Source organism: Mandrillus leucophaeus, unplaced genomic scaffold, assembly GCF_000951045.1.
Source record: "Mandrillus leucophaeus isolate KB7577 unplaced genomic scaffold, Mleu.le_1.0 Scaffold329, whole genome shotgun sequence".
NCBI lineage: Eukaryota > Metazoa > Chordata > Mammalia > Primates > Cercopithecidae > Mandrillus > Mandrillus leucophaeus.
This window is the reverse complement of record NW_012103465.1, coordinates 4,182,898-4,201,085: the sequence shown is the minus strand read 5'-3', so window position 1 is coordinate 4,201,085 and position 18,188 is coordinate 4,182,898.

The window sequence follows — 18,188 nt, the reverse complement described above, 5'->3', positions numbered from 1 at the left end:
TTTCACCGTGTTAGCCAGGATGGTCTCGATCTCCTGACCTCGTGATCCACCCGCCTCAGCCTCCCAAAGTGCTGGGATTACAGGTGTGAGCCACCACGCCCAGCCTGGAATTCTCTATTTCTAACAAGCACTCGGGGTTATTCTGATGCTGATGATCCACAGAGTCACACTAGTCCACAGAGTGTAAAGGGGAGAGACCTGGGCCCTGGCCTGCTCTGACAACAGCAGGCTGTGTGACCTTTTGGGCCTATTCCTTAAACCCTCTGGGTTTATTTCCTCATTGGTAAGAAATAACCTGTGGTGCCTACACGGCAGGGCCAGGATTGAAATCCACAATCCCACCACGGATATTATTCTGTGTTCATTAATTTCAAGTCTGCTTGCTAAGAGCAGTCATGTATGTGTGAGTTTGGGACATGAGTGGAAGAGTGCCCTTTGGCCTAGATTTTACTGTCTTGTGTCAAGATTTGGGTAGATTTATATGTGATCCAACTGGCAGGTAGCTAAACTTACCACTGCTAGCACAGGCTCTTCTATAAGAACCAAACATGCCCAAAATGTGCTAAAACAGAATATTTTATTTTAATAACACATGTGGCTCAGAAATAAACTTGTTGTAACAGCATGGGTTTTATTAACCAAGAATCATAGAACAACTTATTGAAGTGTGGATATCACTTGGTGATCTGAGTCTACAAATACCACCTTCTGAACAGCGACTAAACTGTGACCTTGTTTATGAGAAATGTCCAATTAATGTACATAGAACCACACCAAGTGGTGTGGGAAGAGAGATGATGGAAGTGGGCATGGCAAGGAGCTGGGACTGGGTTCGGGCTCTAGTCCTGGCCAGGACCTCCTGTCTGCTTTGGCTAAGTCAGTTCTCCCCGGGACCAGGTTGCTCATCTGTAAAATGAGGGTGTTAAGATTAGTATCTCTAAGATCCCTTCTCTCCCCCACAGGCTGTAAAAATCAAACTAACTGGGCTAGGCGCAGTGGCTAACGCCTGTAATCCCAGCACTTTGGGAGGCCAAGTTGGGAAGATCATGAGGTCAAGGGATTGAGACCCTCCTGGCCAACATGGTGAAACCCTGTCTCTACTAAAAATACAAAAATTAGCTGGGCGTGGTGACACATGCCTGTAGTCCCAGCTACTCGGGAGGCCCAGACAGGAGACTCTCTTGAACCCAGGAGGCAGAGATAGCAGTGAGCCAAGATAGTGCCACTGCACTCCAGCCTGGCGACAGAGCGAGGCTCCATCTAAAAAAATAAAAAATAAAAAAAATAGTGAAAAAATCAAACTAACTGAAACTAAAGCACCAAGTGGCTTCTCCACTTGGTTTCCTCAGCTAGGTCAGAACCCTCATCTAACCATAGTAAGTCACATACGTCCCTCCTCTTTCAAGTACCCACCTGCACTCAAACCAACACCCCTGTGAACCAGTCCTCACCCACTCACTCTTTTAGAAAGGTGATATTCAACTAGCCTCACTCATAATTTCCAGCAGAAATAAACTTTGCACTCTTTATGTTGCAGTCCCTATGAAACCCAAATTCTAGCTACAAACTACCTTCAAACAAAGGCATTTTTCAGGGTGGAGGTAGAGACAGGTCATTTAACTCAGTGGTAAGCATTTAAGCTCTGAACATTAAAAAAAATAATTAGTTCCCTAAATCCTTGTAGAGAACCACAAATGGCTAGCAATGACCTATAAATGAATTATTGACAAAATCACGGAGACTTGTTTTCTTTCTGCCACTCCTTGTATCCAGATGTGTATTAGCTTCCTATGGCTGCTCTAAGAAATCGTTGCAAACTTAGGGACCTAAAACAATACAAATGTATTATCTGAGTTCTGGAGTTCAGAAGTCTAAAATGGCTCAGCAGAGCTGTGTTTGTTCTGAGGGTTCTAGGGGCAAATCCACGTCCCTGCTTTTTCCAGCTGCAGGAGGCTGTCTGCATCTCGTGGCCACTCCGACCTCCTCTTCCATTATCTTGTCTCCTTTTCTTCCTCTCCTACTTCCCGCTTTCCTTCATAAACATCCATGTGTTTACATTGGGCCCACCCAGATAATCTGGGATAATCTCCCCATCTCAAGGTTTTTAAATTAATCACATTTGAAAGTCCCTTTTGCCAAGTAAAGGAATACATTTGCAGGTCCTATGGATTAGGATGTGGACATCTTGGGGGGCTGTTTTTCTGCCTCCCACACAGACTCATCTTCAGACCCCACCTCAGCATTTATTGTCTGTGTGACCTTCAGCAAATGATATCCTTTCTCTGAGCCTCAGTTTTTCATTGATAAAACCAGGATAATAATAAACCCATCTTATGGGGTTTGTTTTGTTTTGCTTTTTTTGCTTTTTTTTTTTTTTTTTTGAGATGGAGTCTCGCTCTGTTTCCCCGGCTGGAGTGCAGTGGTGCCATCTTGACTCACTGCAAGCTCCGCCTCCCGGGTTCACACCATTCTGCGGCCTCAGCCTCCCAAGTAGCTGGGACTACAGGCACCTGCCACCACACCTGGCTACTTTTTTGTATTTTTAATAGAGACGGGGTTTCACCATGTTAGCCAGGATGGTCTCAAACTCCTGATCTCGTGATCCGACCCCCTCGGCCTCCCAAAGTGCTGGGATTACAGGCATGAGCTACTGCGCCCGGCCGATTTTGTTTTGTTTTGTTGAGGAATAAATAAGGTAAATAGTGCCTGCCTGGTACATGGCACACACTCAATACATGTTATTCCTAAGAGAAGGAACAAAATTGAGGTTTTAGTGAAAAAGCCATCTGGGGGTCGGATGCAGTAGCTAATGCCTGTAATCCCAGCACTTTGGGAGGCTAAGGCGGGTGATCACTTGAGCTCAGGAGTTCAAGACCAGCCTGGGCAACACAGTGAAACCCCTTCTCTACTAAAAATACAAAAATTAGGGCCGGGCGTGGTGGCTCAAGCCTGTAATCCCAGCACTTTGGGAGGCCGAGACGGGCGGATCACGAGGTCAGGAGATCGAGACCATCCTGGCTAACACGGTGAAACCCTGTCTCTACTAAAAAAATACAAAAAAACTAGCCGGGCGTGGTGGCGGGTGCCTGTAGTCCCAGCTACTCGGGAGGCTGAGGCAGGAGAATGGCATGAACCCAGGAGGCGGAGCTTGCAGTCAGCTGAGATCCAGCCACTGCACTCCAGCCTGGGTGACAGAGCAAGACTCCGTCTCAAAAAAAAAAAAAAAAAAAACAAAAATTAGCTGGGTATGGTGACATGCCCCTGTGGTCCTGGCTACTTGGGGGGCTGAGTCAGGAGGATCGTTTGGGCCTAGGAGGCAAAGGAGCAGACTCCACTACAGCCTGGGCAACAGAATGAAGCTGGGCCTGTTTGTAGTCATTCGCATCGAGCATCACAATCAGTGATGATATTTGAGTTGATAACATAGATGCAAAATTCTAATCTTCAAAAAACATTGAGTAATTATAAGAATTGAAAAAAACAAAGCCCATATTTTCTAGATCTAACAATGAGTTAAACAGCAAATTCAATTTACCAGCATCTCTTCCCTCCATCCCCTGGGCATTCTTTGTAGCTGAGGGCTGCCTATGGGCTGCTGAGCATTGGTGCTGAGAGGATACAGGAGAGAATATACTGAATCTGGTGGCGGGAGGCCGTTGTACCGCTGTGGGAAACTTGAAGGAAACAGTCTCTGTTTGCCATGCATCTCTGCAGCATACCCATTCAGAATTTCCTAATTAAAGGGCCTCCAGTTCCATGCTGAACGGGAAAATCAACTATTCTGCCCAGGTCAAGGTGGAATGTGATATAACTCAAATAGAACAGGGAAATGTCCATAAACACAAACAAGTCCTCCATCCTATCAGAGAGGAATAACCACCCCATAAAACAAGTGATTAATGTTGAACCAAAGGGATAGCAAAGTACCTGAGCTATGGACCAGTTGCAAAGGCTTTGAAGCATGGTGAAATAAATGTGAACTCTTCCCCTTCACACCCACGGGAGTAAGTGCTTGCCCAATCCTTTGGGAAATGTAGTTAGATGTGATAATCACATATACATGAGTGAAACCATGCAAGGTTCCCAAGAGGAATCTATCTGACATAATCACAGGTTCCATTGCAAAGTACTTTGGCAGCTACAAACAGTTTCCCCATACTTATTTCATTTAATTTTCAGGGTAACCCTGTGAAATGGCCAAGGGAGGTTTTAATATCTCTGTTTTTACAGATGAGGAAACTGAGGCTTAGAGGAATGAAATGACTTCCTTAAGGTCACATAGCAAATTAGTAGCAGAGCCAGGATTTGAGTGCAGATCTGTGGGCCACTGGGTGAGTGGCGGGAGAGGGGTCTTGCTGTACTTTTGGCAGTCTTCCAGTAAGACTGTCCATCTGTTGCCTTAATGGTGATATGGATGCAAGCTGCTTTTGCTTGCCGTCCCTGGCCCTGCCCCTGGCCTCACCTTTAAGCTGTCCCTAGCTCCCAGAATATTCTACCATCTTGCTTCACAAAGTGTGGTTACCTAGTGAGGTAAAGCACAGCACAAGCATGAGCAGGGAGTATGTTAGGGGAGCAGAATTCACCCCACCCCATCCCTCCAGACCCAGATCCCCAGGTGGTACCTAAGCACAAACAAGTTCAAGAAGCACTGACCATCCACATTTGCCCATCAGAGCCTGTCTGACACTCCAAAGCAGCTTCTTTGCCCTTCTCCCAGATCCAAACACTCTGAGGCCTGAACAACAGTTACACTAATTTCCTCCCTCCTGGAACTTCCCCTTACACCTGTCCATGGTTCTGTGGCCTCCAAAGTACTCCTCAGGCCTATTCAGTTCTCCTCAGTCTCCTCACAAAAATACCCAAAGAGCCCTCAGCAAGGCGTGCTCTCCTGAGGCAACAGCTGACTCCACTGTCTGCTCTAAGAGGGCACCCTACAACCTCTCCTTGGTGTAATCAAGGAGAACAAATTTGAGTGTTTACTTTTCTTCACTAGAGAATCTGTGGCAGAAATAACAAAAGACACTGGCAACAAATGAAAGGGAGTGATGAGGTGGAGTGCAATTAATCCACAGGCTGGAAGAACTCCTGATAATCAATCGATCAATCAATCAATCAGGAGTTAGTTTTGTGAGAGAAAGAGAGAAGATAACTTGAATAAGTTACTCTCTCTCGCTCTTCATCCTCCTCCCCACTGCCTCAAACTTTAAGAAAGTTACTTTTAATATTATTATTATTTTGAAATGGGGTCTTTCTATGTTGCCCAGGCTGGTCTTGAACTCCTGGTTTCAAGTGGTCCTCCTGCCTTGGCCTCCCAAGTAGCTGGGATTATATGCACAAGCAAAAACACCTGACAAGAAACTTCCTTTTAAGAGCACAGGTAGGCCGGGCGCGGTGGCTCAAGCCTGTAATCCCAGCACTTTGGGAGGCCGAGACGGGCGGATCACAAGGTCAGGAGATCAAGACCATCCTGGCTAACACGGTGAAACCCTGTCTCTACTAAAAAATACAAAAAAAAACTAGCCGGGAGTGGTGGCAGGCACCTGTAGTCCCAACTACTCGGGAGGCTGAGGCAGGAGAATGGCGTAAACCCGGGAGGCGGAGCTTGCAGTGAGCCAAGATCCGACCACTGCACTCCAGCCTAGGTAACAGTGCGAGACTCCGTCTTGGGGGAAAAAAAAAAAAAAGAGCACAGGTAATTTGTCAAGTCCTTTCAGAGTCACAGTTCAGGGGCATTAAAAGTTTAAGAAGAAACAATGATTTATAAAAAAATTAAACCACCACTACCACCACCACCACAACAAAAAAACACTGAAAGTTTCCTGATGCAAACAAAAACAAATAAAACACGATGATTCAAGTTTTAGGCTCGGCAAATGCAAGTTTAAGTTTCAAAGGCCCTACACTGCCCCGGAAGAGCCGGCGGGGGTAGGGGGACATTTTCCCCTGTCCGCCTTGGCAGGAAACCAAGCTAAACCACCAGTGGGGCCAGGACACATCCTGCCCTCTGAAGAAAACCACAAGGCTGACATGCTCAAAGCAGCCATAATTTATGGTAGACCAGTTGGGAAGAATGTGATATTTGTTGACTTTTGTTTCTGTAGCAGATGGTGACTTTGGAAGACCTGAGGTTCACAACCAGAAAACATGACTGTCAACTGGAAATATATTTATGGTTTCCTGCAAGGCTGATAAAGTTGAAAAATCCACCCATACATAAACAAAAAGGGGATGAGGAGGGGTGCAGGAAGTATGCCCAGGCGTCTTCCAGAGGAGTTCCTGCTCTTCTGACCAAGTGGCTCTTTGACAGGTCTCTGCAAAGGTGACAGCAGAAGTTTCTCTTTAGCTCTCACGAAGATTGACTGTCATCGTCTCTGCTAGGGCCAGGCGTGGTGGCTCACGCCTGTAATCCCAGCCCTTTGGGAGGCCAAGCAGGACAGATCACTTGAGCCCAGGGGTTTGAGACCAGCCTGGAAACATGGCAAAACACCATCTCTCCTAAAAATACAAAAATTAGCCAGGCATGGTGGTAGATGCCTATAATCAGAGCTACTCGGGAGGCTAAGGCACAAGAATCACTTGAACCAGGGAGACAGAGGTTGCAGTGAACTGAAATCGCATCACTGCACTCCAGTCTGGGGTGACAGAGCAAGACTCTGTCTTAAAAAAAAAAAAAAAGGCCGGGCATGGTGGCTCAAGCCTGTAATCTCAGCACTTTGGGAGGCCGAGACGGGCGGATCGCGAGGTCAGGAGATCAAGACCATCCTGGCTAACACGGTGAAACCCCATCTCTACTAAAAAATACAAAAAACTAGCTGGGCATGGTGGCCGGCGCCTGTAGTCCCAGCTACTCAGGAGGCTGAGGCAGGAGAATGGCGTGGACCCAGGAGGCGGAGCTTGCAGTGAGCTGAGATCTGGCCACTGCACTCCAGCCTGGGCGACAGAGCGAGACTCCGTCTCAAAAAAAAAAAAAAAAAAAAAAAAAAAATACTCCTCTGCTAGGCAGCTTGTGGCTACTTGGCCACTTATATCTGAGTCTGGGCAGAAAGAGCTGGAAGGCTGCAGGAAGGAAGTATCAGGATGTAGGAAGTTAGTGTTTTCCAGGACGGGGTGTCTAATTTTAAGAGGAAAGATTTTTTTCCTTACCACTGGTAAGGAAATGTATGTTTGATTGTAGGTCTGACTGAGATTCTTCTCCCGGAAATCCCATCATACTTCACAGATTACCCCTCAAATTAAGTCTGTGCCAGTATTGGCCAGCGGGTAGAGGAGTGCTGGTTATTTTCCATAGCCACGGTTTCAGGATGCACTGCTCTTCCCATCCTTCCTCCCACCAGGACACACAAGAAGAGTAAATACAGCTGCATATCCCCAGGGTTGGTCTAAAATCTAGGAGGGCTGTAACTCTGACTTTGAGTTTTACAACCCCAATGTGTTCAACACTGTCCTTGGTAGGGGATGGGGATGAGAGAGAAGAATCCGTTTCAGAACATTTGTTGTAGCAGAGATCTTCAGTTCTGCATCAGCGAAAACTTAAGAAAGCATTCTGCTACTTATTCACTGTTCCTGCAAAATAAACAGAGTTGTGGCTACAAGCGGGGAGGGGGACATTTGACAAGACTGACCTCTCAACTAAGAAGGAGAGAAGAAAGATACTTGGCTAGCTAGCTACATCTGATATATTCTAGCACTGTAAACTTTCCCCCAAATCAGGAGATAAGAATCCCACGAATAACCTGATCCCTGCTCAGGGAAATATTTTATCTTTAAGCAGGTATGTCCTTGAGGGCTTAAAGGTGAGGGCTCAGAGGTTTCAAACTGGCAGCCGGTGGGTGGAATCCAGTTTACACAACTGTTTTCGTTGGCACACAAAATGGTCTTCTCTTTTTAAATTTGTTTCCAACATTAACAGAGCAGAAGGTTTCACATAAATATCTGAGTTTCTGTCATTTCTTGAAAAAATAGCAGATTTGGCTGTGCTGAGCCCAAATTCCGCAGAGCTATGGTTACTGTTACTGATTTAGGTGGAGCCAGGGTTATAGTTCACGCCAGTCCTTACCACTCCTTCTAACCCTAACCTGACTTGTTTTATTCTATCTCCTTATCTGCCCATGTCAGGAAATGGTTTGTAAATACTCTGTTCTGTTCCCTAAATGAGTCCCAATTACCTTGCTGACATAATAGCACTTTTGAATAACAAGTTGATTTGTCACTTGGCTTTTTGTATCTGAATCTCTTAATTTGGGCTCCCAACTTTGTGAAGCTTCTTAAAGATTAGCCTTATCTCTGGCTATTAGAATCATGAAGGAATCTGAGAGGGAAACGGCTTTTAAAACTTTAGGCTATGAATTAAGCAATTTCCTTAGCCTTTTCTAAAGAATCAGCATCTCTGCTACAGATCTGTTTATTGATTTTCTTTAAAAAATGGAGATCAGAAATCCTGATTTAGTACTTTGAATTGCTTGGAAGTAAGAGACTACTGAAATCCAAGGCACTTATTATTGTCATCACAATTTATAACAGCAACAGAGTAGCAAATGGCTTACTAAAAGTGAACTTGGAAAGGCATTTGTCTCTGGAATTAAGACTTCTTTTTATAGGCTACTTGCTACAGTCAGCTGCGAATAATATACAATTAATGTTTGTTTCTGATTGAGGTGAAATTTACATAATATAAACTTGTTTTAAAAGTGAACAACTTAGTGGCACTTAGTACTTTACAATGTTGTGCAAACCACAGCTATCTAGTTCCAAAACATTTTCTTTTTTCTCTTTTCTTTTCTTTTTTTTTTTGAGACAGAGTCTCATTCTGTCTGTCACCCAGGCTGGACCGCAGTTGAGAGGTGAAGCCGGCTGGGCTTCTGGGTCTGGTGGGGAGTTGGAGAACTTTTCTGCCTAGTTGAAGAATTGTAAACACACCAATCAGCACTCTGTCTAGCTGAAGGTTTGTAAACGCACCAATCAGTACTCTGTAAAAACGGACCAATCAGTACTCTGTAAAATGGACCAATCAGCGTTCTGTAAAATGGATCAATCAGCAGGACGTGGGCAGGGCCAAGTAAGGGATTAAAAGCTGGCCTCCCGAGCCAGCAGCTGCAACCTGCTTGGGTCAGCTTCCGCACTTGGAAAGCCTTGTTCTTTCGCTTTTCACAATGCATCTTGCTGCTGCTCACTTTTTGGGTCTGCACTACGTTTATGAGGGGTCTGCACTACCTTTATAAGCTGTAACGCTCACTGTGAAGGTCTGCGTTTGCGGCTTCACTCCTGAAGTCAGTGAGACCAGGAACCCACCGGGAAGAACACACAACTCCAGATGCACCACCCTTAAGAGCTGTAGCACTCACTGCGAAGGTCTGTGGCTTCACTCCTGAAGTCAAGCGAGACCACAAACCCACCACAAAGAAGAAACTCCGGACACACCATCTTTAAGAACTATAACACTCACCACGAGGGTCCAGGGCTTCATTCTTGAAGTCAGTGAGACCAAGAACCCACCTGAAGGAACTAATTTTGGATATATAGTGGCACAATCTTGGCTCACTGCAGCCTCTGCTTCCTGGATTCAAGTGATTCTTGTGCATCAGCCTCCTGAGTAGCTGGGATTACAAGCACGTGCCACGATGCCCAGCTAATTTTTTGTGTGTTTTAGTGGAGACGGATTTCACTGTGTTGGCCAGGCTGGTCTCCAACTCCTGACCTCAAGTGACCCACCGGCCTCAGCCTCCCAAAGTGTTGGGATTACAGGCGTGAGCCACCACACCTGGCCCCAAAACATTTTCTTCACCCCGAAAGGAAACCCCATACCTTTTAAGCAGTTGATTCCATTCTCCTGTCTGCCTTGTCCATGGTAACCACCAACCTGTGTTCTGCCTCTATGGAGTTACCTATTCTGGATATTTTAAATGAGTGGAATCAGATAATATGTGACCTGTTGTGTCTGGTGTCTTCCACTTAGCACAATGTTTTCAAGGCTCATCTCATTGTAGTATGTATCAATACTTCATTCCTTTTTATAGCTGAATCATATTGCGAACAAGTTTTTATAATTTTTTAGAATAACCTATTCTTGGTACTTCTGGCTTTCTGCTTATGGATGACTAATGTACCAAGGGGAACTAAAGACTTGAGATGAGAAAGGATAACAGGTTTTTTTACACCACCTTTCACCAAGAAGGAACTAATAAAGAGGTACATACCTGCAAGGGTATGAATGTTACATTCCTAGGGGTAGGGAGAGCAGAACAGTAACACTTAACAATTAAAAAGTTGCCCTTTAAGTAAAATATAAATCAAGTTCGCCTCAGGCTCATGTCACAAGTTGCCTTTCATCGACTTTAAATTAGGTTGCTATGAAAGAACTTGGCCAAGCATTTTCTATTGCCTTTCATCCACCTAGCCAGCTACAGAGCAGAGGAGTGGCCTCTATAATGCCACGCAAATGAAGGTTTTAATGCCATGCAAATGAAGGTTCCAATCACAGAATAATAGCAACAGCTGACACAGGTCTCCTGATCTAGGGCCTCACGACAACCTTATTAACCCCACTTCTCAGGTGAAGAAACAGGCATAACAAAATTAAGTCATTGATTGGAGGATACACCGCAGGTTAGAGGTAGAGAAGTAAATACTGGAGTGCTTTCAGCGCAACACCCATGCTCTGAACTGCGGCATCGTACAGCCTCTTGCATCCCTGTTTTCCAGTATGGTGTGGCAAGGTGCTACACAGTCCTTCTGGTCCTGGGGGCCGGGGAGGGGCAGTGGGCATGGGCAGGGAGGGAGAAGATGGCAATGCAGATCTGACATTCATAAAGCTGCAGAAGGGGTGATCTGGCCCAGGATTATCACAGTTGGCCTACATCCCTCTTGGACATGTGAACCCTTGGCTATGGCATAGTTTACCATTTTAGCTTATGTAGGAATCACAGATTACAGGATCCTACCTCTAAAGAGTTGGATGCAGTAAACTCTTCCTCCTTCCCTTCCTCCCTCCCTTCCTTCCTTTCTCTCTCCTCTCTCTCTCTTTCTTTCTTTTTTTGACAAAGTCTCACTCTGTCACCCAGGCTGGAATGCAGTGGCACGATCACAGCTCGCTGCAACCTCTGCCTCCCAGGTTCGAGTGATTCTCCTGCCTCAGCCTCTTGAGTAGCTGGAATTACAGGCATGTGCCACCATGCCTGGCTAATTTTTGTATTTTTAGTAGAGACGGGGTTTCACTATGCTGGCCAGGCTGGTCATAAACTCCTGACCTCAAGTGATCCGCCCACCTTGGCCTCCCAAAGTGCTGAGATTACAGGGGTGAACCACTGCACCCGGCCTAGATTTTCTGCTATGGATTGCTAATGTACCAAGTAGGTGGGTAGGACACAGGAAGATGATTTTTTTTAGCAAGTCCCCACATGATTCTCATATTACATGGTCCTCAGACCACACTTTGAGAGTTATTTGCCATTTTCCTACAAGATCCATTGTTGTCTCTTTTCTCCTTTGGGCATCCTGGAAAGCAGCAGCTGCAGAGGCTATTTCAGGCCAGTAAAGACCTGAAGAAGGTCATGCAGCCCGAAGGCCAAGTGAAACCGTTCCAGGACACAGCCTGCAAGAGGGCTTCTGGGGTCTGCAGGAGGAGATAGCTACTTAGAGGGGGGGTTCAGGAAGAGCTGGGGGTCTCCAGGTGCGCACACCTAGATGTGGTGAGCTCTGGCAATGTAAACTCTCATTAATGTTTTAGTACACTAAAGCAATCGAGTTTCAGCATGGAGCAAATTCACATGAGTCAGTGACTCTCGTTCCCAAACTGCTGAGTCACCTCCTGTGTCCTAACTCACCTGCCCGTGCAGCCCGGTGAAGAAAGTCAAGCGGAGCCCTGGGTGTGTGACCCTCAAATAAATCCCTAGAGACTTCCGGGTTCATGGGTTCTTCTCCTATGGTATGAGGAATGTGCTATGAAGGAGGGAAAAGTAAATTCAAAGTCCAAAGCCATTAAAAAGTATATGCACCAGTTCTTCTCCCAGGTCACAGGCTGAATTTAAAGAACAATGATTAAGTGAAAATTCTCTCAAGTTTTTTTTAAATTGGTTCAGCAATTGATTAATTACTGAATCTTGACCCTAAACTTTTTAGTCTAGGAATGTGCTTGAGGAACACAGGCTGGAGATCAGCTTTTTGACATTGCATTCCCCTCCTGGATCACATCCATGTTGGAATCAATTTATAAACTGCCTTCCTAAGGCTTAAAATGATGGTGATCTACAGACAAGTGCCTTCCTCGGCACAAGGTTGCTGGAGACTGACACCAGACTCATGGCTCTTAAAGGGAACACTGAACTCATGGCAGAGATGGTGGAAAACAGAGAAATGAATAGAGGGGGAAAATCACCCAGAGAAAACCACTGTTATTGCTTCAGTGTTCTTTCCTTTCATTTATTTGCGATTCACTAGTATATTCTTATCTATTTCCATTTTGTATCTTTATTTTTTTTTTATTTCTCTTAGTATTTATAATGTGAGCATTTCCCCCATGTTATTAAAGAGACTTTTGTAATGTTGTGTTTAATACTATATGATGTTCCGAACTCTGAATGTACTATAATTTATTTAACTTTTATTTTTATATGGTTAAGTCATTTCCATATATTTGATTTTTATAGATGAGCATCCTTTTGCATTTTTTGAAATCACACCTTTGATAGATGCCTACATGTGAAATTACTACGTCAAAAACCATGAATTCTTCTTTTTTTTTCTTGAGACAGGCTCTTGCCCCGTCGCCCAGGCTGGAGTGCAGTGGTGCTATGGCAGCCTTGACCTCCTGGACTCAAGCGATCCTCTCACCTCAGTCTCCCTAGTAGATGGGAGTATAGATGTGCACCACCACACCCAGCTAATTTTTTTTGGTATTTTTTGTAGAGATGGGGTCTTGCTGTGTTGCCCAGGCTGGTCTCAAACACCTGGACTCAAGCGATTCACCCACCTCGACCTCCCAAAGTGCTGGAGTTGTAGGCATGAGTCACTGCACCCTACCTGTGAATTCTTTTAAGGCTCCTGGTACATCTTACACAATTGCTTTCCAGAAAGGTCTTCTCAAAATGTATTCCTCCAGCATCACATAAAAATGCCTAGAAATTAAATGTTTGCCAGCAGTGCATATTATAATTTTAAAAAAGTAGCTTTTTTTCTTTTTTTTTGAGATCGTTCTGTAATCCAGGCTGGAGGGCAGTGCATGACCTTGGCTCACTGCAAGTCCTGGCCTATGCGCCTTTTGGAATGCCCTTTCTTGCCTCCCACCTCAGCCTCCCGAGTACGGGTGTATGCCACCATGCTCAGCTAATATTTTTAGTAGAGATGGGGTTTTACCATGTTTCCCAGGCTGCTCTCGAATTCCTGGCCTCAAGTTATCTGCCTGTCTCAGCCTCCCAAAGTGCTGGGATTACAGGCTGAGCTACTGCGCCCAGTGAAAAAACGCTTTTTCAATGTGATAAAAATGGTACACATTTCACATGCATTCCTAAAGTGAATGGTTTACGTATTTTTCTATTGAGGCATTGATATTTTTCTTACTGATTTTTGTGCACACATGCATATACACACACACGCCTATATATATAGTGTATACACACACACGAAGAGAGAGTGAGAGAGAATAATGTATATAACATATATTATCCCCTTTTTTAAAAAATTTTTTTGAAAATTATGTCCTCCATTTGTCATTTGACTTTTCATCTTTTTGGTGACTGTTTTTGATGTATAGAAGTTTTCAATTTTGTGTAGCCAATATGTGATTTTTCCCTTTATGGTATCTTCCATTTGTCTTTTGATTAAAGAGTCCTTGTACTTTTGCATCTTAATTATTATAAATATTTAATTACATTCATCTTATTTTTGTACTAGTTAAAAAGTTGTTGATATTTGATTCTGAATTCTACTTGAACATTGTGTATGTATGTGGGTGGGTGTGTAATATGGTATGAGATTCTAATTTGATTTTTTTCCCCAAAAGAACCAATTGGCCAGGTGCAGTGGCACACCTATAGCACCAGCTACTTGGGAGGCTAAGGCAGGAGAATTACTTGAGGTCAGGAGCTCAAGTCCAGCCTAGGCAACATAGTTAGACCCTGTCTCTAAAAAAACAGAAAATAACCAATTATCTCAACCCCATTTGTTTCTGAAAGGCTTTTAAGATGAATATAGATTATTCCAAAATCGGAGAATCTCTTTTCTACTAAGCCATGGAAAAAAGGTAACCTGACATAGTGGCTTCAGCTAGCAGTGCAACCAGACTTGTTCTCTAACTTCTCTGTGCCCACCTAGCTACAGGGACCTAGCGAACAAAGGGGACCAGCCCAGAATTTGAGGGGGTGTTAAAAGTAGCATGCAGTTACCCTCTCCCTAGGCTCCAAGGCTGGTTAAGCTCATGGGGGTAGAAAAGCTCTGAAGATTTACAGATCAGGCCCATGTGCCTTTTGGAATACCCTTTCTTGCCAGCACTGCCAGCTCCCAGGTTTCCTGGCTTGCTGGAGGTGATCCCTGGAGCTGACCATTGTCACCAGTTCCTGAATGTTCCATTTCAGCGCTTCAAAATTGGAAAAATCAATTGTCCAACAGTACCCTGAGGCCCAAGCTTTAGCCTTAAGGGATCTAAACAAACAAACAAACAAAAACCCTAAAAAACTAATGGTGTACCCTGAACCTTTAAACAAAGCTGGTTCACTCTTATACCACCTCAGTGAACACAGAAAACCAAGCTGTCCACAACAGCACCTGGCTACATTTACCCATAAACTCTTCCACATTTGGAATCCTTGCACTTGGTTTTGTAATCTTTTGACTTGCTCTGCCTGTCAGCTTTTGACAACTGCTTTTGGCTCACTTCTCACCTCTTGGCTTGGTACCTCACCTGATTTGAATGTCACTGTAACATCATGTAAAAGGCATCCTTCTGCTAGCCTGAGCCTCAGAGAACTTTACCAGATGCACTAGTAGCCTCTCTTCCAAGGAAGAAAGTGCATAGGTTATGGTTTTCTTCTGTGGCAAATTGGCTATGGAATGACTTGTGGGGAAGACAGAAACTGGCAGTTCACCTGAATCCTGACAACTTATATGTCCTTCCATTTACCTTGGCCAAACTACTAGGAAATACTAAAAAGATGGCAAGACGGAAGGGACATGGGACATCTCTATGTCTGTCAGTCAGTTTGGCTCTTACTTTGTCATAAAGGGAGACACGAAAAAGTATAATTGCCTGCCAAGCCAGATGAGTTGACTCAACCCCATGATCAATAGCTCACCAGATGGGGCAGCCAAAACCTTTCACATTTATCTGTCCCTCATCCTTATCAGGGGTTTGATATGTGAGAACTAGAGCGTATTTTCCAATTCACTGTGGTCTACTTTCAACACAAATAAAATTGTAGATCAAACTGAACACTTCAAAGGCTAGGCATTATCAAAGTCTTTTATTAGCCTATGTGTTCTAGATGGAGTCACTGAGCTGCTCTGCCTGGGACGGAGACTCTGAGTGGTTTTATAAAACATCACCTAGAGCATGACCTTTCACTGCTCAAAACCACCCCAAAGTCCTCACTGGGGCCAGGAGGCCCTCCTTGCACTGGCTCCTACCCACTTCTGTCACCTCACATCTACCAGGGCTCCTGGCTCAGTCTGCTTTAGTGCATGCCTTATTCAGTGTTGCCTCTGAACATCCCAGCCCACTTTCCTCTGCTGGAACATTCTCTCCGCAGGCATATGTGGCCCTGTTCCTCACTTCATTCAGGTCACCTCACATGTCATCTTCTCAGGGAGACTGTGAGACCATCTCTGATCACCCTAATAAAACAGCAGCTTCTGTCACTCTCAATTTCCCTGCTTTATTTTTCTTTATGGCACTTAACTCTCTGACATTTTACACACACACCCACACACACACACACGCGCGCGCGTTTATTGTCTCTGTTAGAATATAAGTTCTCTGAAGGTAGAAACATCGATTTGTTCTTTTCTCTGTTTCTCCACCTTCATCAGTATCTGACACAAGTGGATATCCAACAACTGGTAGCTAAAAATATTCAAATGTGAATACCGTAGACTCTACAAGTCTAAAGAAAAATGGCCTTTCAGGAACTCAACTGTAACTTAACTTCCACCACCTAGAGCTCTATGATTATCACGATAGGAAAGCAGCTTTTAATCTAATCTACAAAGAATTGCATGAGAAGGAAAACTCTGAAAAATAGTTTTTAATGAGAATCTTATGTGAGGATCTTTCAGACACACACACACATCTATCTATCTATCTATCTATCTATCTATCTATCTATCTATCTATCTATCTAATCCTCACTGAAGCCCCTTAAGGCAGGTATCATCTGCATTACCACAGAAAAATACAGGTGGACTCTGTGAGATTGTAACTTGAATAATGCCATGTATACTAAAGGTACAGATCCAGGAACTCAGATCTACCCGTCCCCAACAGTCAGGCATTTCCCTATTATGGTACCATGGGATATTGTCAGATATGTGTGTGTGTGTGTATGTGTGTATGTATATATGTGTGTGTGTGTTCTTTAAAAAAAAAAAATATATATATATATATATATATATATATTTATGACCATGGGCTAGGCTCTTATCCAGAGCTAAGCACTATGGATACAGTGATGATTAAATAAGATAGACACTGTCTTTAGTCTCATAGTGCTTACAGACTGAAAGGGATCTTATAGAGCTAAAATTATGCTGCTGCCACAAAAGTGTTATATTTTCATTTTTCCATTCACTCAAGAAATATCTATTGACTACATACTATGTGTCATGCTTTGTGTTAAGAGCAAGGAATAAAATGGTGAGTAAAACCAGGTCTGATTCCTGCCTTTGTGGAGCTTACAGTCTAATAAGGGAGATATGAAATAATCACATGCATACATGGTGCTGTGAGAGCCTACAAATAGGGGAAGCAAGCTAAATTAAATGAGATTCTCGCTTGAGGAAGTAATACTTAATCTGAGATTTAAAGGATAATTAGGAGTTAAAAAGACAATGAGGAGAGGGAAGAACACTCCAGGTAATTCAAACGGCATGTGAGAAGATCTCATTGTAGAAGGACAGATGTGTGTAGAAAGTCTTTGAAAGAGGCCAGTGTGGCTGCAGAGCTGGAAATAAGAAGAATCCTGGTGTCAGAGGAGCCTGAGAGGTGGGCAGGAGCAGGCCCATAGGGCATTGTATGAAATCTGACATATGTGCTAAGTCAAAATCCGGCAGTGTGCTCTCCCAGTTGGTCTCTAGGTTAATGCTCATACTAATGTAGCAACTCCAAGCTGGGGACAAAAAACCTTGGAACAGAGAGGCTCATGGTACCAGCAAGCGGAAAGAAGACTAGATAATCACTAGGATCTGTACTGAAACCAAGGCTCTGCTGCTTAACTGCCTCAAGGAGTGGTCAAGGGAAGAATAGCTTTTCAGAACCTTCACTTGCAGAGTGCTAATGTTGTAGTGGAATAGAATGCTGTTTTGGGAGCCCATGAAATTAGATTTACATTCTTCATCTGTTATCTCTACGTTTCTCAGGTATTAGATGGGAACAAAAATATTTCCTTTTAAGTGTTGTTAAAGATAATTAAATGAGATAATGTGTTAAAGGACTTGGCCTAGCGCTTAGCTCATAGCAGGTATTCAATAAATAATAGCCATTATTTTTCTTTATCTGTTAAATGGAGACAGTAATAGCACAGATTAAGTTGCTGAGTTATGAAGAGCTGATTAGATTACGCATGTGAAAGCAATAGGCCGGGCCTCCTCTGCGTAGTCTTATTTCTAATTTTAAGAGCCAGGAACCCACTTTGCTGGAGCCTGATGTTCTAATAATTCCTTCCTTACGAAAGCCAGGCCATTGCTTTTTTCATCTGCCTGGTGCACCGTAAGAGCCTTGTGTGTTCTTTCAAAAGCGATCTCTCATTTTTCTCGTTTTGGGTTTTTAGGTGTCTTTCCAGTTGGCAATCTCCGTCCTACAGAGGGCTGGAAAAGCCCTGCGCGAGACGGCATATCCACCACCCGCTGCTGGGTCGGCCCGGCAGCTGTGCCCACCCGAGAACGGCCAAAGAAGCTGGGTCTGGGCGCGGCGGGACGGGCCAATCAGAAGAAGTTTGGCCCTCTGCAGTTTCCGTCCGCTCACTAGGAGGCGCTGCGGCAGCGACGGC